Consider the following 23,025-nt stretch of genomic DNA (forward strand, 5'->3'; position numbering starts at 1 on the left):
GATGGATAGCAGTCGTATTGCACCATCTTCTGCTGGGCAGGCAAGAGATGAGGATGGCTAACAGTCCTATTGCATCATCTTCTGCCAGGCAGCCATGAGATGTGGATGGCATGCAGTCCTTCTGTACCGTCTGCTGCCAGCCAAAGATGTAAAAGATAGATGGAGTGGATCAAAACAAGAAATAGACCAGATTTGTTTTGTACTCATTTGCTTCCCCCCCACACCTGTCTAGGGGACTCATTCCTCTAGGTCACACTGCAGTCACTCACAGAGAAGGTGCAGCGAGATAAATCTAGCCATGTATCAATCAGAGGCCAGGCTAACCTCCTTGTTCCAATAAGAACAATAACTTAGGTGCACCAATTCTTATTGGAACCCTCCATGAAGTCCTGCCTGAAATACTCCTTGATGTAAAGCCACCCCCTTTGTTGATTTTAGCTCCCTGAAGCCAACCCTGTAAGCCGTGTCGTCAGTCGCCCCTCCCTCCGTCAGAGCAATGGCAGACAATCGTTCCACGCCTTTTTTCTGTGCGGACGCCATACCAAGGCAAGCATGGAGGCCGCTCAGCTCACTTTGGCAATTAGGAGCACATTAAACACCACACGCATTATCCAGCAGTATATGCAGCACCAGAACCTGGCAGAGCGATACTGGATGAGGAGGTGATGTCAGCGCGGTCATGTGAGTGATCAGGACATGGACACAGATTTCTCTGAAAGCATGGGCCCTGCCAATGCATGCATCATGGTGCTAATGGGGCAGGTTCATGCTGTGGAATGCCGATTCTGGGCTCGGGAAACAAGCACAGACTGGTGGGACCGCATAGTGTTGCAGGTCTGGGACAATTCCTAGTGGCTGCGAAACTTTTGCATGCATAAGGGCACTTTCATGGAACTTTGTGACTTGCTTTCCCCTGCCCTGAAGCACATGAATACCAAGATGAGAGCAGCCCTCATAGTTGAGAAGCGAGTGGCGATAGCCTTGTGGAAGCTTGCAATGCCAGACAGCTACCGGTCAGTTGGGAATCAATTTGGAGTGGGCAAATCTACTGTTGGGGCTGCTGCGATGCAAGTAGCCCACGCAATCAAAGATCTGCTGATATCAAGGGTAGTGATCCTGGGAAATGTGCAGGTCATAGTGGATGGCTTTGCTGCAATGGGATTCCCTAACTGTGGTGCGGCCATAGACGGAACCCATATCCCTATCTTGGCACCGGAGCACCAAGCCGGCGAGTACATAAACCGCAAGGGTACTTTTCAATAGTGCTGCAAGCTCTGGTGGATCACAAGGGACGTTTCACCAACATCAACGTGTGATGGCCGGGAAAGGTACATGACGCTCGCATCTTCAGGAACTCTGGTCTGTTTCAAAAGCTGCAGGAAGGGACTTTATTCCCAGACTATAAAATAACTGTTGGGGACGTTGAAATACCTATATGTATCCTTGGGGACCCAGCCTACCCCTTAATGCCATGGCTCATGAAGCCGTACACAGGCAGCCTGGACAGTAGTCAGGAGCTGTTCAACTACAGGCTGAGCAAGTGCAGAATGGTGGTGGAATGTGCATTTGGACGTTTAAAGGCACGCTGGCGCAGTTTACTGACTTGCTTAGACCTCAGCGAAACCAATATTCCCACTGTTATTCCTGCTTGCTGTGTGCTCCACAATATCTGTGAGAGTAAGGGGGAGACGTTTATGGTGGGGTGGGAGGTTGAGGCAAATCGCCTGGCTGCTGGTTACGCGCAGCCAGACACCAGGGCGGTTAGAAGAGCACAGGAGGGCGCGGTATGCATCAGAGAAGCTTTGAAAACCAGTTTCATGACTGGCCAGGCTACGTTGTGAAAGTTCTGTTTGTTTCTCCTTGATGAAACCCCCCCGCTCCTTGGTTCACTCTGCTTCCCTGCAAGCTAACCACCCTCCCCTCCTCCCTTTAATCATTGCTTGCAGAGGCAATAAAGTCATTGTTGCTTCACATTCATGCATTCTTTATTCATTCATCACACAAATAGGGGGACGACTACCAAGGTAGCCCAGGAGGGGTGGTGGAGGAGGGAAGGAAAATGCCACACAGCACTTTAAAAGTTTACAACTTTAAAATTTATTGAATGCCAGCCTTCTTTTTATGGGGTAATCCTCTGTGGCGGAGTGGCTGGTTGGCCGGTGGCCCCCCCACCACGTTCTTGGGCGTCTGGGTGTGGAGGCTATGGACCTTGGGGAGAAGGTGGTTGGTTACACAGGGGCTGTAGTGGCAGTCTGTGCTCCAGCTGCCTTTGCTGCAGCTCAACCATACACTGGAGCATACTGGTTTGGTCCTCTAGCAGCCTCAGCATTGAATCCTGCCTCCTCTCATCACGCCACATTTGAGCTTCAGCCCTCTCTTCAGCCCACCATTTACTCTCTTCAGTCCGCCACCTCTCCTCCCGGTCATTTTGTGCTTTCCTGCACTCTGACGTTATTTGCCTCCACGCATTCGTCGGTGCTCTGTCAGTGTGGGAGGACTGCATGAGCTCAGAGAACATTTCATCATGAGTGCATTTTTTTTCTTTTTAATCTTCACTCGCCTCTGGGAAGGAGAAGATCCTGTGATCATTGAAACACATGCAGCTGGTGGAGGAAAAAAAAAGGGACAGCGGTATTTAAAAAGACACATTTTATAAAACAGTGGCTACAGTCTTTAAGGGTAAACCTTGCTGTTAACATTACATACATAGCACATGTGCTTTCATTACAAGGTCGCATTTTGCCTCCCCCCACTGCGTGGCTACCCCTTCAACCCTCCCCGTGGCTAACAGTGGGGAATATTTTTGTTAAGCCGCAGGCAAACAGCTCAGCAGGAATGGGCTCCTCTGAATGTCCCCTGAAGAAAAGCATCCTATTTCAACCAGGAGACCATGAATGATATCTCACTCAGAGAGATAAAGAACGGATGTTATTTGAACGCCAGCAAACATACATTGCAATGCTTTGTTGTACAGTGATTCCTGAGTACATGTTACTGGCCTGGAGTGGTTAAGTGTCCTACCATGAAGGACGCAATAAGGCTGCCCTCCCCAGAAACCTTTTGCAAAGGCTTTGGGAGCACATCCAGGAGAGCTGTGAATGCCAGGACAAATTAATCCTTTCACATGCTTGCTTTTAAACCATGTATAGTATTTTAAAAGGTACACTCACCGGAGGTCCCTTCTCCGCCTGCCGGGTCCAGGAGGCAGCCTTGGGTGGGTTCGAGGGGTACTGGCTCCAGGTCCAGGGAGAGAAACAGTTCCTGGCTGTCGGGAAAACCGGTTTCTCTGCTTGCTTGCTGTGAGCTATCTACAACCTCATCATCATCTTCTTCGTCCCCAAAACCTGCTTCTGTGTTGCCTCCATCTCCATTGAAGGAGTCAAACAACACGGCTGGGGTAGTGGTGGCTGAACCCCCTAAAATGGCGTGCAGCTCATCATAGAAGCGGCATGTTTGGGGCTCTGACCCAGAGCGGCCGTTCGCCCCTCTGGTTTTCTGGTAGGCTTGCCTCAGCTCCTTAAGTTTCGCGCGGCACTGCTTTGGGTCCCTGTTATGGCCTCTGTCCTTCGTGCCCTGGGAGATTTTGACAAAGGTTTTGGCATTTCGAAAACTGGAACGGAGTTCTGATAGCACGGATTCCTCTCCCCGTACAGCGATCAGATCCCGTACCTCCCGTTCAGTCCATGCTGGAGCTCTTTTGCGATTCTGGGACTCCATCATGGTCACCTCTGCTGATGAGCTCTGCGTGGTCACCTGCAGATTGCCACGCTGCTCAAACAGGAAATTGAAATTCAAAAGTTCACGGGCCTTTTCCTGTCTACCTGGCCAGTGCATCTGAGTTGAGAGTGCTGTCCAGAGCGGTCACAGTGGAGCACTCTGGGATAGCTCCCGGAGGCCAATACCATTGAATTGTGTCCACAGTACCCCAAATTTGACCTGGCAAGGCCGATTTAAGCGCTAATCCACTTGTCGGGGTGGAGTACGGAAATTGATTTTAAGAGCCCTTTAAGTCAAAATAAAGGGCTTCATCGTATGGATGGGTGCAGGTTTACATCGATTTAATGCTGCTAAATTCGACCTAAAGTCCTAGTGTAGACCAGGGCGGAGAGAAGGCTTTGGATTCTTTGACCATGGGATGGTGTTCCAAGAAGAAAGATTGCTAGGAAGAGACTGGCTCCACCTAATGAAGAGAGGGAAGAGCATCTTTGCAAGCAGGCTGGCTAACCTAGTGAGGAGGGCTTTAAACTAGGTTCACCAGGGGAAGGAGACCAAAGCCCTGGCAGAAGTGGGATACCAGGAGAAAGCACAAGTAGGAGAGCGCAAGAGAGGAGGACTCCTGCCTTATACTGAGAAAGCAGGATGATCAGCGAGTTATCTTAAGTGCCTATAGACAAATTCAAGAAGCCTGGGAAACAAGCAGGGAGAACTGGAAGTCCTGGCACAATCAAGGAATTATGATGTGATTGGAATAACAGAGACTTGGTGGGATAACTCACATGACTGGAGCACTGTCATGGGTGGATATAAACTGTTCAGGAAGGACAGGCAAGGCAGAAAAAGCGGGGAAGTTGCATTGTATGTAAGAGAGCAGTATGACTGCTCAGAGCTCCAGTATGAAACTGAAGAAAAACCTGAGAGTCTCTGGATTAAGTTTTTAGAAGTGTGAGCAACAAGGGTGATGTCGTGGTGGGAATCTGCTATAGACCAGTGGACCAGGGGGATGAGGTGGACAAGGTTTTCTTCAGGCAACTAACAGAAGTTACTAGATTGCGGGCCCTGGTTCTCATGGGGGGAATTCAATCACCCTGATATCTGCTGGGAGAGCAATACAGCAGTGCACAGACAATCCAGGAAGTTTTTGAAAAGTGTAGGACAATTTCCTGGTGCAAGTGCTGGAGGAACCAACGAGGGGCAGAGCTCTTCTAGACCTGCTGCTCACAAACAGGGAAGAATTAGTAGGGGAAACAAAAGTGAATGGGAACCTAGGAGGCAGTGACCATGAGATAGTCAAGGTCAGGATCCTGACACAGGGAAGAAAGGAGAGCAGCAGAATACGGACCCTGGACTTCAGAAAAGCAGACTTTTGACTCCCTCAGGGAACTGATGGGCAGGATCCCCTGGGAGAATAACATGAAGGGGAAAGGAGTCCAGGAGAGCTGGCTATATTTTAAAGACTCCTTACTGAGGTTGTAGGAACAAACCATCCCGATGTGTAGAAAGAATAGTAAATATGGCAGGCGACCAGCTTGGCTTAACAGTGAAATCCTTGCTGATCTTAAACACAAAAGAGAAGCTCACAAGAAGTGGAAGATTGGACAAATGACCAGGGAGGAATATAAAAATATTGCTCAGGCATGCAGGGGTGAAATCAGGAAGGCCAATTCACACTTGAAGGTGCAGCTAGCAAGGGATGTTAAGAGTAACAAGAAGGGTTTCTTCAGATATGTTAGCAACAAGAAGAAAGTCAAGGAAAGTGTGGGCCCCTTAATGAATGAGGGAGGCAACCTAGTGACAGAGGATGTGGAAAAAGCTAATGTACTCAATGCTTTTATTGCCTCTGTCTTCACGAACAAGGCCAGCTCCCAGACTACTGCACTGGGCAGCACAGCATGGGGAGATGGTGACCAGCCCTCTGGAGAAAGAAGCGGTTCAGGACTATTTAGAAAAGCTGGACGAGCACAAGTCCATGGGACTGGATATACTGTATCTGAGGGTGCTAACGGAGTTAGCGGATGTGATTGCAGAGCCATTGGTCATTATCTTTGAAAACTCATGGCGATTGGGGGAGGTCCCAGATGACTGGAAAAAGGCTAATGTAGTGCCTGTCTTTTAAAAAGGGAAGGAGGAGGATCCAGGGAACTACAGGCCAGTCAGCCTCACCTCAGTCCCTGGAAAAATCATGGAGCAGGTCCTCAAGGAATCAATTCTGAAGCACTTCGAGGAGAGGAAAGTGATCAGGAACCGTCAGCATGCATTCACCAAGGGCAAGTCATGCCTGACTAATCTAATTACCTTCTATGATGAGATAACTGGCTCTGTGGATGAGGGGAAAACAGTGTTGTTCCTTGACTTTAGCAAAGCTTTTGATATGGTCTCCCACAGTATTCTTGCCAGCCAGTTAAAGAAATATGGGCTGGATGAATGGACTATAAGGTGGACAGAAAGCTGGCTAGATCGTCAGGCTCAATGGGTAGTGATCAATGGCTCCATGTCTAGCTGGCAGCCGGTATCAGGTGGAGTGCCCAAAGGGTCAGTCCTGGGGCCGGTCTTGTTCAATATCTCCATTAATGATCTGGAGGATGGCGTGGATTGTACCCTCAGAAAGTTTGCAGATGACACTAATCTGGGAGGAGTGGTAGATACGCTGGAGGGTAGGGATAAGATACAGAGGGACCTAGACAAATTAGAGGATTGGGCCAAAAGAAATCTGATGAGGTTCAACAAAGACAAGTGCAGAATCCTGCATTCAGGATGGAAGAATCCCATGCACTGCTACAGACTAGGGACCTAGTGGCTAGGCAGCAGTTTTGCAGAAAAGGACGTAGGGGTTACAGTGGATGAGAAGCTGGATATAAGTCTACAGTGTGCCCTTGTTGCCAAGAAGGCTAACGGCATTTTGGGCTGTATAAGTAGGAGCATTGCCAGCAGATCGAGGGACAGGATCATTTCCCCTCTATTCGGCATTGGTGAGGCCTCATCAGGAGTACTGTGTCCAGTTTTGGGCCCCACACTACAAGAAGGATGTGGAAAAATTGGAAAGAGTCCAGCAGAGGGCAACAAAAATGATGAGGGGGCTATAGCACATGACTTATGAGGGGAGGCTGAGGAAACTGGGATTATTTAGAGAAAAGACTGAGGGGGGATTTGATAGCTGTTTTCAACTACCTGAAAGGGGGTTCCAAAGAGGATGGATCTAGACTGTTCTCAGTGGTAGCAGATGAGACCATTACTCCTTGTTCTGTCAAGTTGCAGTGCCGGAGGTTTAGGTTGGATATTAGGAAAAACTTTTTCAGTAGGAGGGTGGTGAATCACTGGAATGCATTACCTAGGGAGGTGCTGGAATCTTCTTCCTAAGAGGTTTTTAAGGTCAGGCTTGACAAAGCCCTGGCTGGGATGATTTAGTTGGGGATTGGTCCTGCTTCGAGCAGGGGGTTGGACTAGATGACCTCCTGAGGTCCCTTCCAATCCTGATATTCTATGATACTATTCTATGATCTCTAAGTCACTGGTTCAAATCTGATCTATTCACTGAGCACCATCCATCATCTGATCCAGCAAAGCAAATGAGTATTCCCATAGACTTCACTGAGGCTATTCACATGCTTAACATTAGGTGGATTATTAAGCGCTTTGTGGATGGGGGTCTGAACAAAGTAGGGTCCTTTGGGGAAAAAATAGTATGTGATTATGTAATTAAAGACTGTATCATAACACATACTCAAAAGGATCTGAATTAAGGTTATACAAGCAATCCATCAGATCAGTGAGTTCTGCTTTAGGATATTGACTTCAATGCCATTTAAGCAGGTGCTTAATTGCTACTTAGTTAAAAGCATTTTTCCAGGTATGTTGCTTTCCTACCCCAGGGCTTCAATGCATTGAACTTGCTCAAGTGAGTAAAGTGAGTAGGATTTAGTCCTTCAAGATATTATTTCATTAGTTAAAAACATAATAGTTGCATCTAGGTTAATAACTCTTATTGTGCAAAATTGTATCCAGTCGACATAGAAGAATGTTAAACATTAGATCCCTATTTATCTTCACAGTTCTAGTTAACAAGTTTAATGTGTTTCACTGTAGAATTTTAATTCTGGAGAATAATTTCTTTTCAAAAAGGAAATCAATATACATCTCTGCACGTCAAAGAGAATGGCTGTCCTTTTGATATTTAAATCTGTAAAGCTGTACAGTCTCACCTCAGAAAGGCATTCAACATCAAAACCACCAACAGAATGCAGAGAAAAGATGGTATCATATGGGAAAAAATATGAACAAGGGTAGTTCAAAGTCTGATGCTACAGTTATGATCTGCTGCCAGTTCTAGTGTATTCTCAGTAATTCATGAAATGCTATTATTAGCAGTGGAGTGTAGAGCAAACCAATATTATTAGAATGTATCTCTGAGACTGGTTCATACCACTGAGCATTATAAAAGCTGATCTCATTGATAAGTCTGACTTCTTTGGAAAAAATTATTCCTTTTCCTTAACTTTGTAGGAATACAGGACAATAATTATGCTGCTGATTTAAGTTAAAAGCAGGAAAAGGCAGGAATAAGTCTATGGAAAGAAGATAGGAGTCTGGGCCCTAGATCAACAAGCATTTAAGCATGTGCTTAATTTTAAACATATCTTTTTAAGTCAATGAGACTTAAGCATGTGCAGATGTGTAGGTACCAGAAATGATCAACAAGAGAATAAAATGAAGAAATAGTGGCTCCAATTTAGGAATGTAATTAGCACATTCCTAAATTCATCCATCTTTGTGAATGCACTTGAGCATGTGCTTAAAGAAAAGCATAATTTGAGCTACTATTGATTTAAAGTTAAGCAGGTACTCAAATGGTTTTCTGAACTGGGGCCATAAGTGGTGCTGTGATGAAAGATGGCAGTGTTCCAGAAACAGAATTAGAAAATCGAAAGAGGACAGACAGACAGGAGGGTAAAAGCAGCACACATGGAAAGAAACAATAGAGTGGACAGGGCTTAAAAGCAAAAACATTTGTTCATCTGTTACTTTTTTTCAAGTACAGTGAGAGTTAGTGTCTATGGATAGACAATATTTGAGAACTAAAGAGTAGATTGCAACATTTTTGTGACATTTGGGATGTTATGAGGTCTTTTGTTTAACAACACCAGTGCTCAGCAGTGAGATCCTGCTGTAATATTGTGTGGAACTCCTCTGTAGATAATGAAATCCTGAAAAAAAGTCAAATTCCCATAAAATATACTTTATTTTTCTATTTAAAAAACTGATAATTGTCTTTCTGTTTTAATTATAGGAGTAAAGGTAGGAGAATGGGTTTTGTTTTTGTTTTTTGGCAATATATCAGATCATGAAGAGCAAATAAAATTCAAAAGCAGAGAGGAGGTCAGGCTCAGCTGTCATTTCCTCAGGAATGTATGAAAGAAACACCACAGAGATCCATCGCGCCTGGAAAGGTGCCTGGAATCCTGGTGTTGGTGCTCTTATCATTATCTTGGAAATGACAAAAAAAAGGTGACATGAAGGAGAATGCATCCAACAAGTACAAAGCAGACACAGACTGCTGAAGGACACCAAGTGCTGTAGTTTCACTAATCATGGTATAGCATATTAAGGAACAAAAAAAGTATCCTAGGGAAAGGACAGCAGAAAAATGGCAGCTACTCTCTGAAGTATTACTCTTATGGAAGTATTGGTTCTGTCTGTCTGTCTGTCTTTTCTTTCTTCTACATCTTGAAGCTCAGTTTTAATTTATTCCTCTCATTTGCTACATGCTGGATGTTGAGGAGTAGAATTGGACAAACTCATTATGAGTCCATATAAAAATCATGGTTTCAAAAGTTTGACATAACTTCAACATTACTAGATGAGAGTTCTGTTTAGTATGGACTCTGAAATGGGAGTACAGATCAAGGGGGAGAGGGAAAGGAAAAATAAGTTTAATACCTTTGTAGGGCACCCAGGTGAGCCAAGCTAGATTTTAAGGGGTGGTTCTATCCTTACTGCAGACCTCAGGTGTCTCTAATTCGAAAATCATAGTTTGTTTTGTTTTTCAAATTTAATCATCTTCAATTCATCATGGCTTTAAATGAGAGGAAATAAAGGATTTGCAAGATCAGGCTAAGGTCCTGATCCTGCAACGAGCCCCACACAGGTCCTCATTGATTTGAAGTCAATAGGGCTCCTCATTGGATTCAGGGGGACCTGGGACACTCACATGAAGGTCACTGAAAACCCAAAATTTAGTTAGAGGTTTGCAAGGTCTTGAGCTTTTGAAGGGAGGAGAACCATCTCTTATGAAAGCAAATTTTGCAGCCACCTACCAACATTCTCTCCCCAAAACTACAGAGCGATTGAGAAGAAAAGGAATTATAGCTGCTCTTGTTTTCCTTTTTCAGTAGATGATGTACTGCAGACGCATAAACTTGAAATAGTGAACTAGCAAACAACAAGCCCAGCACAATTTTCTCTTTCAGTACTACAATAAGGCATATGTATTGCTAGTATTTTCCTTTGATTTCCTTTCGGAGGCATACCTGAATTCCTCCAAGTACAAGGTCTTCTCTTTGGGACAAAATAAGTGTTGCTGATCATTGGTGGATGGTAGTAAGATATTCCTTGGACAGTGGCATAATTAACTATGAACTCTGACCTATTGTGCCTGCTCCTTAATTCTGCAGTGGGTTAATCTAAACCTTAGATCTGGACATGCCTGGAGTTTGGGAAGTTCAGAAATGGCTCCACCTGTCACAAGAATAAAGCTGCATTCTGAGTGGGATTTACAACAGGACTGTTGACTTCAGCTATTGTTATTTAAACAGAAAAGTGCTTACTATTTAATGCAGACACAGAACCAATACTTACTTGCTAGCACAAAATCTTAACTTTTCCTACTTCCTCCTAGCCCCCTGCCTTACGTCTTATTCCAATACATTGTAGCAGAGTTTCCTGAAGTGTTTTGTCTTTCTACCCGGTGCTAATGATATATCTGCACATATATTCCTGCATATTAGCCCTCGGGCAATATTAAGGTTAGCTCATTTATCCTACTAGGCGAGGTATGGTTATTATAAAGCTACAGGTTTTTTTAATGATAAAACTATGCATACATTATAGTTAGTATGCTAAAATAATAACTCCTATTCAGATGGGAAGATAAAACTGCAGCACAGCATAGCTCATGCATAATATCATCCTGCTTGCTTTTTGAATATAGCTTTCAGTTTACATAAAACTACGGGTGAAATCCTGATTTCCCCCAATCGACATTCATGAGAATTTTATAACTGACTAGGCCAGAATTTCACAACAGGCTTCCTGACAAGAATACAAAAGTTTAGACTCACCAGGATTTGGGAGTAAATTAATCCCTAAAATCTGGCCTAACAAACGGCTGGGAGCTGTGAAGATCACACAAAGAGCAATGACACTTTTTTTTAATATGATCAGAGAGTGAATTCCAGTAGCCAGCCCCAGTACGGTCATCTTCATAAAGTTCTCTCTACTGAAGCTTCTGCATAACAAAAGTGGAGAGACCTCTCATATTCTGGGGTGCACCCCAGACCAGTGAGGGGTTGTGTCTTGGCCTGCCCTGTAATTCAGGGTCTCAAAATGCCCTGCTGCGGTAGCTCTCTTGACTGGGTGCTTTCAGCCAGCATACAAGCATGCATTGAGTGTCTGTGCATTAAGCAGCCATTGTTCAGCGCTCTGACTCCAGCAGCCTGCTTGTTACACCACAGCCACACTCTAGCCTCCATCAGTCTTGGTTTCACTTGGCAAGATAGCCACAACACCCTCAGTCTTGCTTTTTTCTTAAAACCATGTGCTCTGCCATGTCCAACCCTCTCCTGGACCATTCAGAGAGATATTAAGGTTCATTTGTTCTTTTAAAGATGCTTGCCACATTAACTGGAGTTAACATTCATTTTAAATCAAAGACAGCACTGGGTTGGTTTATATTTAAAGTAAAACAAGTTTACTAGCAAAAGGAGATGGGATTTTAAGTGAGTTCAGGTATAAAGGATACAGTTAGAAATGGCTACAAGCAAATACAAGTGAAAAACACTTTCCAGAGGCTAAGACAACAAAACAAGTGGCAGTCTTTGTTTAAGGTAGTTTTCTTACCAGTCTAGCTTCCACCAGGATGGTTGACCAACCCCTCTGGTCAGGATCTCCCACAGAGTTCAAAGTGCTTGGTTCTTTTGTTGTATTAAGTGAAAGATAACTAGGGGTTCTTTGCCCCTCTCTCTTATAGTTCAGTGAACCTTTGAAATGAATTCTTCTGCATGTTACCCCCCCAACACTCTCCAAATTAAAGCTCATTCAAGCCATGAGGAAGGCAACATGGAGTCTCCTGGTGAAGGAAGTTCCTTGTTGGTTTCTTCCTTTGCTGGTATTTGCTAAAATACAAACTGATCTGTTTTCTGCAATCTCCTCCCCCTGCTATGATGCTGAATGGCTATCTCTTTCCCTTGTTAGCGTGATGGTTTTGTTTACCTTCTATTAAATTGCATTCCAATTGTCTCTTAATGAACCTTGGAAATAACCTTCAAGTGGCAGAACCACATTCCTTTGTCTAGGGTGGGGTGACTTTAGCCCTGCCTGACAGACACACTTTGATAACCTAATTTCCAGGATGTATATAATTTTGAATTTCTCCTCTGTACATACATGACACAATAATATTAATGATCAATATGTTATTAGCTTTCTATTGATATATTACATGACACCTTCTAGCTACAGGTTATGACTTGGCACATTCAGCTGGTCAGGACGGTTGAAACTCACTACCAGATCCAATGAGACCCTTGCCCTCTTGCATTGGGAGGCTCTTAGGATCACAAGACCCCATTGTGATGTATATGCATGAGCACGTAGAGTTCGGATCCTTCATTGATGTAGAATCCTTCATTCCAAACATCATGCCTTTGGAAGATTTCAGATCTCAGATTTTTCTGTTAAGGGTGAAAATCACCTCTGTGTGAAGGGCTAGCATAAGGGCTATACATCAGTTAAGTCCCCAAAATAGTACTTAAATTGTGCATAGACTTTGTTCTATCCCTCCACACACAAATGAATTTCATCCTAATGTAGAGGAAAAGGAACTGTATTTAAAACAGAGACAGTAAATGTTTAGCTAGAGAACATTCAGCTGTAATGAACAGGACTTTTTGTTTTCATGTCAGAACATTTCACCGGGATATAATTTTATGTCATCCAAAAGAAATATATTTTTGGCTGTTATACCTTTGAAGGTTATATGAGCAACACTGACAGACAGACACATTTATTCATTTATGCCTTGTAATAAAATAGAGCTGGGTCCAATCTGGACCCCTGCATCAGAACACCTGAAAGCTTTGGTGAAGCTCAGATCTTCATCCAAACTTCATAACTAATGCCTGTCATTATAACCAGCAGAACCATATAATGATATGTCCTTTAAAGCTACTGAAGTATTGTTATCTGAGAATGCAAAAGCTACTGAAGTCTAGTCTAATGCATAAGGTGTCGGACTGGGGAACTATTTTGTGTTTTTGGATTTACTTCTACAAGACACTACAAACTGGAACACCAAATTCAAGCACGTTCCCACTGCCTGACTCTACTACCTGAACCACTGAGGAGAACATCATGGTTTGGGCATGTTTTTAGTAGTAATGGTAACCGAGGTGATGAAGTGTGTCTCCTGCAGTGTGTTAAAGGGTTCCAGTAGAACTATAATTAGAGCAGTTGAAAATATTTTCCCAGAAAATCTAAAGCTGCATGTAATTTTCCTAGTTTGGGGTTTGAATTCAATCTTAAATTTTTAAAGATTCACCCATAATGGAGATCTTGAACATATCAGGTGAACCTGAGTCCTGATTCAAACAAATGAGCACAGTTTGAGAGAACATGCCCAATTTATAATTATGCATCACATCCTTGCAAAATGTTCAGTTGCTATGCCAGTGGTTCTCAATCTTGTGTATTATGTCCCCTTTTTACATACCAGGCACTCCCCCAGAATCCATCTTCCACCTAGCTGGGATCTAGTATGGACCATTCTCCAACCTATCAATATGGGAAGGGAAGAGTGGACCTCTTGGCACCTGTTTGTGGCCTCCATGTTGAAAATTGATGCTGTTTGGTTTTAACTAGAGAGAGCGACCTGAACCAAAAAACTTCATAGAAACAAACCCAAACTTTGGGTCACTTTACACCCAGATTTCAATTTAGGGACTGGATTCTCCCTCTCTGTTGGACTAAACTGAAATATCAGCACTGAGCATTCTCAAACTTTGGGGACTTCTAGCTTGGAAACTTGTAGCTTGAAACATCGCTAGTTTTGACTTGGTGGTTTTGGCTGAGTTTTGCTTTCAGATTTTCAGATAGCTTGGAACACCAGCTCAAAGGGAAACTAAAGAGGGAAACGTCCATGTGAATCAGAAGCGAAGAAAATGTTTGTATAAATCCCTATAAAGGGAAACCACCTTGTTTCTCGCAGCTCTGTGAGGTTGGTTAGCAAACAGAATATAACTGGAATGATTTTCTGTTCTCTGAAGTTCAGTAGTTGGCTTGCCAAAGATAATCCTCTCTCCCAAAGTCACTGGTTGCCAGATCATTTCCAGAGAATGGAGGAAGAGATAAGCAATTGGCTCAGATTAGCAGAAACTGAAGAAGGACATCTTCCAGCTGCTAAAGGTCTAGAATGCAAAGCATCATTTGGAGGCTACTATTAGCCTAACACATCACAGGAAGTAGGAGTGTGACCTTTTTGAATCACTTCCGGTGGACATTCCACTGCCCATTTGAGAGAATACTCTAGATAAGTCAGCTCATCAAGAACTAGATGACATGGTCTGAGAACTTGACTGATGTGATTAAAATATGCCCTCCAAGCAAATTTCCAAGCTGAGAGTGAAATCACATCTCATTTCCTGGCTGGCCTTATATAACTCTCGAGAACCTGTAATGCTGCTAAGCATCTAACAAGAAGCCTTCGGGGATCTTTATTTTTGTTTGTTTGTTTGTAATCAGAAATTGAGAAGTAAGGGAATGGGCTGCTGACTTTTTTTTTCCTTTTTTAACAAAGAATAACATACTCAGAAGGAGCAGTGGCTGTCAAGTTAGAGCGGAAACCACCAAAGAAGCATATGCACATTGCCCAGGGGCCACATGAAAGAAGGAAATCTCAATCCATAGAAAAGGAAGATGTCAGGAGTTGCTTCACCTGGAGGACATCAAGGACAAGGGCTCCACATATTTGTTACTTGGCATCACATCAACCAAAGCAATGTTTGGGTTATTTTTGTTTAAGAGCATAAGAATGGCCATACTGAGTCAGACCAATGGCCTATCTAGCCCAGTATGCTGTCTTCCAACAGTGGATGGGGCCAGATCCTTCAGATGAACAGAGCAGGGCAATTTATTGAGTGATCTATTCCCTGTTGTCTAGTCCCAGCTTCTGGTAGTCAGAGGTTTAGGGACACTTAGAGCATGGGGCTACATCCCTGACCATCTTGCCTAATAAGCATTAGTGAACCTACCCTCCACTACCTTATCTAATTCTTTTTTTAACTCAGTATGAAGACATTATTTTTGTGTTTTTTCCATAAGCTGATGTGTAGGAGCCATGCTAAGAATGGAATGCGTTGCCTAGGGAGGTGGTGGAATCTCCTTCCTTGGAAGTTTTTAAGGTCAGGCTTGACAAAGCCCTGGCTGGGATGATTTAACTGGGAATTGGTCCTGCTTCGAGCAGGGGGTTGGACTAGATGACCTTCAGGGGTCCCTTCCAACCCTGATATTCTATGATTCTATGATTCTAAGAGCATACAGCTTACCTATGTTGTGCACCACAGCAGAGGAAAAAATAGTCATTTTTGCCTAAGTGCAGGATGGAAACTATGTAGGCGAGGCCTGTTACGGAATCTGTGCCCATTCATAGTGAGGTGGCTTGTGACTGATACTGTTGTAGGAGCAGCAGTGATCTGAATGCTTTGTATAACCTGTATGTTCAAAAGGTCTGTTACACCTCCCCCCGCCCTTTTTTGTCTCCTCTCCCTCTGTGAAGTGGCTTTTCCCCTCCCCCTCTCTCCTGGAATGCTTGTGGGATGAATGGGCTGCTAAAGCAGCTAGACAATCAGAAGAGCTCCCAGGTAGACAAGGTGTCTGGGACTCTGATTAGGCAGTGATCACATGACCAATGCATGGACACTGTGCGAGGTGGAATGTGACCAACCAGAAGTGGCCAAGTCATCTCTAGTCGCAGGCCATGAGGAGCAGGTCCTTAAAAGGGGAAGGGGCCACATGCTCAGGAGTGCACTCACAAGATTGTACCTCCTGTGAAGGCCCTTCGCCCAAACTGCCTGGCCAGTGGTTCGCCACATTGCATTCCATCTTGCCTCGGGAAGACATGCACTTCATCGCACTGTCCATCGCTGCACTATGGGACACTTACCTTGAAGGATCCTGATATCTCCAGTGCCGGGCCTGACCTGGGAGTGTGAGTGTGACCTCCCCCGCATCTTTTTTTTGAGCTTCGCTATCAGTATAATAAACGTGCTGCTTTCTGCCAAACTCTGGTGGGTCATTAGTCCTCCCTAAGCTTACTAGCTGGCCCAGTTTCAGGTAACAGATACCACTTTACAGAACTGTTTTTAATGCAGCATCAGAAGGTTTCAGATATTCTAAATTGGGTTAAAGCAAATATAAATAATGGAAATACAAGAATGTAAATTGATACAAGCTTTGCAGTATCTGTAATTTCTGAAGAGATGTGCAATTTGAGAGCCATAATACTATGGGAAATATCAGGCCTGCTGGTGTCACAAATGCACATCTTGCTCTCAAAATAGGTAGTTAATACAGTGACTCATGAGGGCTGGTGAATGTATGCTGCATTCTGCATGTGAAATAGAGAAGAGACTGAGTAATTCATATAATCTAGCCGAAAACCATCCTTTATTTTTGACATAGCTTTTTGCACTCAGTTGTTGCTATATCCTGTGTCTCCTAGGTATAGTCCTGCCTAGAGTGATGCCCTATTGTTTGAAATGGGACTACATTAATGCACACTAGGGAACTTTCAGTACATACCAGCAGGGTCCACACGGGCCAGTTAGTGCACAACACACTAGCGAGCACTGGAATTTAGACCCCTGTAATGCACCATGTACACAAGCCCTGAAACTAACTGTAAGTATTAGGAACCTTGTATGAGGTCACTCAACCCCCACATAAGCAGTCAGATACCTCCGAGCAGCACAATTATATTTAATGTTCCTTTTCTTCAGTAGTGTTTTGCCTGGGCTTGTTTACCCAAAGCTCTTGGTAACTTTACTCTTTGCAAGGTGGTGGTAGGAAATAAATCAATAGGGACACAGCACATCTGGCTGATAGATAGTTGATGCAAGCAGGCAAATAAAAGTGCTTTCACGTACAGCTTCTACTTTATTTAGTCTCTAGCACTTACACACGTCCACAACAGGTTAGCAGAGAAACCCAAATTAACCCCATGTTAATATTTACCCAAGGTCTTGAGGTCTGTAGACATCCAGTGGCCACCCTTCTGTTTGCAGGGGAATTTGAGAGGTGTCCAAGAAATGTCCGATTCCAAGTGTCCACCGTGTCTTCCTCTTTTTACACCCAATTTGTTAGTATTACATAGCTTGTTCATCAAACACGAACAAACAAACAAAAATGCTGAGCAGAAGTTAAATGTGGAGTTTTCCAGCCTGTTAGGCAGGGAATTTTCCACCAGTTATCGAGCTGTATTTCACATAGCAATAGTTAACTATAGTTGACTATAACAGGATTCAAAAAAGAACTAGATAAGTTCATGGAGGATAGGTCCATCAATAGTTATCAGCTAGAATGGGCACAGATGCAAAACACTGCTCTAAAGTGTCCCTAGTTGCCAGAAGCTGGGAATGGGGAACAGGGGTGGATCACTTGATGATTACCTGTTCTGTTCATTCCTTCAGGGGTATCTGGTATTGGCCACTGTCGACAGACAGGATACTGGGCTAGATGGACCATTAGTCTGACCCAGTATGGACTTCCTTATGTTCTTATTGCCAGACTTCCTATCTTGCACAACTGCATGCTTCAGCAAAAAGCTCAAGACAGGAGGGCATAGGGTTTACTCGTCATGGTCATTCAGAGCTCCTGGTCTGTTAGTTGTGCTAAGGTTTCAAAAAGGCCCCCATTTAGCTGCTTTTAGCAATAAGCATAACACTTGGTATTCCAGATGCGGACACTGATAAAGGCATGATACTGGGCTCTGGGTATCAAAAATCTCCCCCTGACTACAGTGTTGTTGTTCAGGGTTTGAAAACTCTAGGAGCATGGTTTTGATAGGTAATCTTCTGTAAATTTGTTCATGCCTTTGTCCAGCTTTGATTTTTTTGTCCTTTCTTGTTGTGTTAAAGGTGAATTTGAAATTATATTTTATTAAATTAAAAATTATTTAACAGTTCATTAATACACTTAAATAATACATTTTAAAACAAAGAAAAATCATAATTTCTTTTGAAGTTCTGAATCTTAAAAAGATTCTCATCAAAGCAAATCTTCATGAGTTGAGATCTCCTTATCTTTCCATTTATTGCATTCAGATTTTCTCCCAACCAAGTCTAACATTTGAGTTAAACTGAGTGAGAACATGTCTGGTGGGTTATTTAAAATATTTGAGGTTAACTTTGATCCTAGTCCCTTTCACAATGAATTCTCCCTCTAGTTGTGATGAAGGCTGCTGTGCAGGCTTTGTATGAAATAATATTTCATAATGGGATTTCAGTTGACCAGACTTGGTGACACAGCATGGCTTATTTTATCTTACAAGCATAATATGTTGATTTTCTTAAGAACTTTGGAGACTAAAACGTTAATTCTTATGCTGTGGAGAGTCTTGTCTTTCCCTGAAATAAATCACTGGAGGTAACTAGAAAAAGATAAGTGTAAATCAATTGTGTGTATATAAGGTTACTACTTTGGCCCAAAAACTGGGCAGGAGCACAAAGCCCAGGTATTGTATAGCGTGGGAGGAAGGTTTGGAGGGTAAGACTCCTCTTTCCGCCCCCCCAGTTTCTTTTTGTCAAAAAAACAAAACAAATAAAAGCAACCCACCCCGCACTCACAAAGCTGAAAACTGAACAATTCCAGCCAAAACACCAAATATTTCAGTTTTCAGACTTCAGTTTCCAAAAGCAAAACCAAATAAGGTGTTTTTTTTTTTTAATGAAAGCCCAAATTGTTTAAATCAAAAATTTTCATGGGAACAAAACACATTTCCCAGCAAACTCTGGTCTCAGACGCTGATGTGATTACACCTGGGGGAGGGGAGAGGCGCTGAGTTCTTAGTAGTGACTTTACATATGCAATGAGTACTATGTGGGGAATACTTACTATGCTATTTTGGGTTTATTGCTACTACTATCGGTTATATTTTGACCATAAAATGTAAAATGTATATGTATGTAGCCTACTAGAATTGTCTAGGGTAGTCTCCCTGACTGATATGTGATTCACATTAGCTATGAGAATAGCATATGTCTTTTTACATGTTGTGTATCCTGTTTTGTATATTGTCTTAGTCTGTGTGATGTTTAATAGATGTTTGTTTGTTTATATGGAATTACATTTGTTTGAGTACTATCTCTGTATGTTTGCTGGTGTAAGCATAGGAATAAATTAACATTTTTTAAAAAGGTGTTTGTTTCTCCTTTGCTGATATGGAAGATGTGCTGTCAGGTCCTGTTTTTCCCTGTATCAGCTTGAATTCACTAGTACTTAAATCTATTTAAACAATGACATCTCTCATAGGGAACAGTGAGAACTCTACCCTGTTGGTCTGTTAAATGCCTTTCAGTCTACCTATAGAATCCATTTTTTTCTGTTTATTTTCTTTGATCAGTCTTCCATCTGGGCCTGATTCAATTTCCATGGAAGTCAATGAAACGATACCCATTTACTTTAATGGGAGTTGCATCAGGTTCTACATAGGGCCACATTCTCCTGTAATCATACATGTGAAAGCCCACTGAACTTGTTGGGTTGTATGGATGTCAATGGGAGCAGTATTAGGCTCATTAATCCCATCCTAATATAGCTAGGGGCTCTTTTGGAAAGCAGGGATGTTACCCAAGTTTGGAAGTTAAAGATATTTGTACCCTGATCTAATGCCCATTAAATTCATCTGGGCACTAAAGGATATTACCGTAATTTTTGAGTTAACAGTTACAAGAGTATTTGATGACTGCCACTCTTCAGATCATAGGCTAGCAAACTGAACAGGTAACTTAATGTTGAGATTTTGTGTATCCATGGGCTAACTTTATTAAGTGCCTGATACACTGCAGCTGGATGTAAATGGTTCGACATTACTAGAGCCCTTTGTGGCAGGGCTCCAGGGAAGTCTTGGAGGTATGTGTTCTGCAGCACTTTGCAATGATAAAAGAGGAACCCAAGTGGTATATAAAGAGGGCAGTACTGGAGAGGGCAGTGCAAGCTGACCTTGTTGGGGAGGCAGCCACGTTTCATACTTGCACCTGACCTTTCTCTTCCCCTCTTGGTAGGAAACTGTACACTGGAATATTTTCATTGGAGGTGCTGCTCAAGCTTGTTTTTTAAACTGAACATGCATAGAGAAATGGCAGAAGCTCAGGGTGAAAACATTTCTCAGGCTGTGCAAAAATAGACACTCCAGGATGCTGTTATGTCTGAGACATCAGAGGATAAGAGCTACAGTTTAGATTCTTTAGCAGGAGAACCCAGCCAACTAGAGAAAAATTAAGCAGAACAAATAGGACCACTTCATGTTTCTTCCCATAACATGACCTTGTCCCCCACTTCCATCTGACTGCGGGAAGTGATGACTTACCATTATCATTGCTGCTAACTGTTCAGCCAGGTTATGTATTTGTATAACAATACTAAATTCTATAGCAACTTCAATCTCAAACTAATTTGCAAACAAAGCACAGACAAGAAGCAGCACATTGCCTTCAAATCCCTTAACTTTTAGTAAAGTGTACTTTGAGATTACCTCTCTGGGGATCTGTGTTACCCAAGGGAAGCAGAGAATTAAAAAAAATAAACAGACTTAGTTTAGCATCGCACCATAGAATGTTTCTGCTGCAAAGGACATTTTAGAGTTGATTTAGTGTAGTTTGGGGATAAAACGTTCAATAAAATATACAACATCTGAACTGTCTTTATCTTTTGGCAATTCAGATAACAGACTGTTTCTCCTGCTATTGTTTTGGCATCCATTTATATTCTGTCCTTTTTGAGGGGGTTTTCTGGCAATCTATAACTTCTAGTCTGTCACTTGCTCTTTGTTTTTGATTTAATCAATCCTCTGAATTTAAGTTTATTTCAATCTGTTTTGTCATTTGATGAAGGGGATGTGGCAGTTTGTTTTAGAGGACAAAGATGTTTAAGGGGATGTGGTCATAAGATGAGATCCAAGGCGTGTTGGAGTCTTTGTATTGACTTTGATGGACTTTGGATCAGTCCCACAGTCTGCAGGATTCTAATGGTGGTAAGCATGTGTAGTCTGGCTTCTAGGGGGTTGGCAGGAAATGATGGTCTTTTCCTTCTGTCCTGATGGCAAAGATGCTTCTGTTTTTCCAACCCTGTTTCTAGACATCTCTAGATTATTAGCTCTTTCTGATAGTTACAAGGCTTGGGATAAAGACACTAAAGACAAGCAGAAGCATCAGCAGAAGAAGCAGATATCACTTCCAGTCAAATTCCCCCACCATAACTGGTTTGTCAATTGTTTTTTTATCATTATGGTGCTATGCACACTTGCATGCTTTAAATTGGACTGAAGCAATCTGGATTTATCTGCTTTGTAGGGGTAATCAGGTGACAAGGAATTGTAATTGAGGACAGATTACTTTAGATCTCAAAATCATTATTCACCTTCATAAATATAGTGAGCCATTCAATCCAAGAAGGAATATTTTCATTTTAATTAATTGTGTGAATATGGCACTAACTTTTCTTTTAACCTCTTTTCCCTAATTAAAGATTGTGGCTTTATGGTAGAGAGGATAGATGAAGAAATGCAAACAGTGTGTAATGAAGCTCAGCAAAGACAAAAATGCTGTAATTATTGCTGCAAAAGAGCATTTCTCTTTCAGGTTTCTTCTTCATTTGGATTTTGAGATTATTATATGCTCTAGAAGAGATTATGCATTTCATTTCATTTGTAAAGGATTCTCTGTCACTGGCAGTTTTTAAATCAAGATTGGATGTGTTTTTAAAATTCAAACAGGAATTTTTTGGGGGAAGTTCTATGACCTCTGTTATGTAAGAGGTTAGACTAGATGAAAACAGGTGTCCTTTCTGGCCTAAGAATCTATGAATCATTTTAAGTCCTGGTGCTGAAGCAAAAATTGTTCTGGTTCCATTCTAATGTATTAAACTATCAATTTATACTGTATATTTTACTTATTTAATTAGTTTAGAGAATTTCAAAGAACAAAAGTGAGTATCGTCCTCTGTATATAGTATGAGTTTACCTGCAAACAAAAAAGCATGTTACTGTACCTGTAGAAAGTTTGGTACTCTGTAATGTTTGGCTTGCTTGTGTGGATATAACCCATAAACTACTATCCCTAAGAAAACTATTTTTGGTCACAGAGATAGGTTAGGGCAGAACAGATTTTACTGGATATTTGCTCAGCATCTAAAAAGAATTTTATTTCACAGAGTAATAAAAATTTCTGTAGGTTCTAACTCCAATACAGTCAGATACATTTATTTGTAATAACTCTGTAGTGACTCCCAAAAATGTTGCAGATGGCATTAAAAAAAACTAGAGTAAATCTTAAAATGAATGGTCCAGTTCCTCATTTGGTGTAGTTTCAATGCTGATTTATGCCATTTGGGAATCTGACACCATACATGCACACCCTAGTGCTTTAGCAGGTTCTAGCCAATATGTAGCAGAGGTGAAATCTTGGCTCCATTTAAGTCAGTGGGAAAGCTTTCACCACCCAGCCCTTACACAGGTCCTGCTGATGTGGATCTCTCATGCAGGGGAGTAAGGGGCTGCTCATGAATCCTTATTCTCCAGTTTAGGCTCTGTGCCAACAGCATTGTGCAGATAATCAGATTAATTTATTTTGGATTCTCATTTTAAGATAATTTTTATAACCTTGTGGACAGTTTGCAAGTGAGTTAATATAATATCATTGGTAATTTACTTCATATTGTAATTATTAATTCTAAGACCTATGAATACTTGGCAGGACATACTGTTGTGATTAAGAAATTTTACTTTTGATTAATAATCCACAAATAGAATTTTCTTCCCAAGGTCAA

This window comes from Eretmochelys imbricata, chromosome 8 (genome assembly GCF_965152235.1).
Source record: "Eretmochelys imbricata isolate rEreImb1 chromosome 8, rEreImb1.hap1, whole genome shotgun sequence".
In the NCBI taxonomy this organism is placed as follows: domain Eukaryota; kingdom Metazoa; phylum Chordata; order Testudines; family Cheloniidae; genus Eretmochelys; species Eretmochelys imbricata.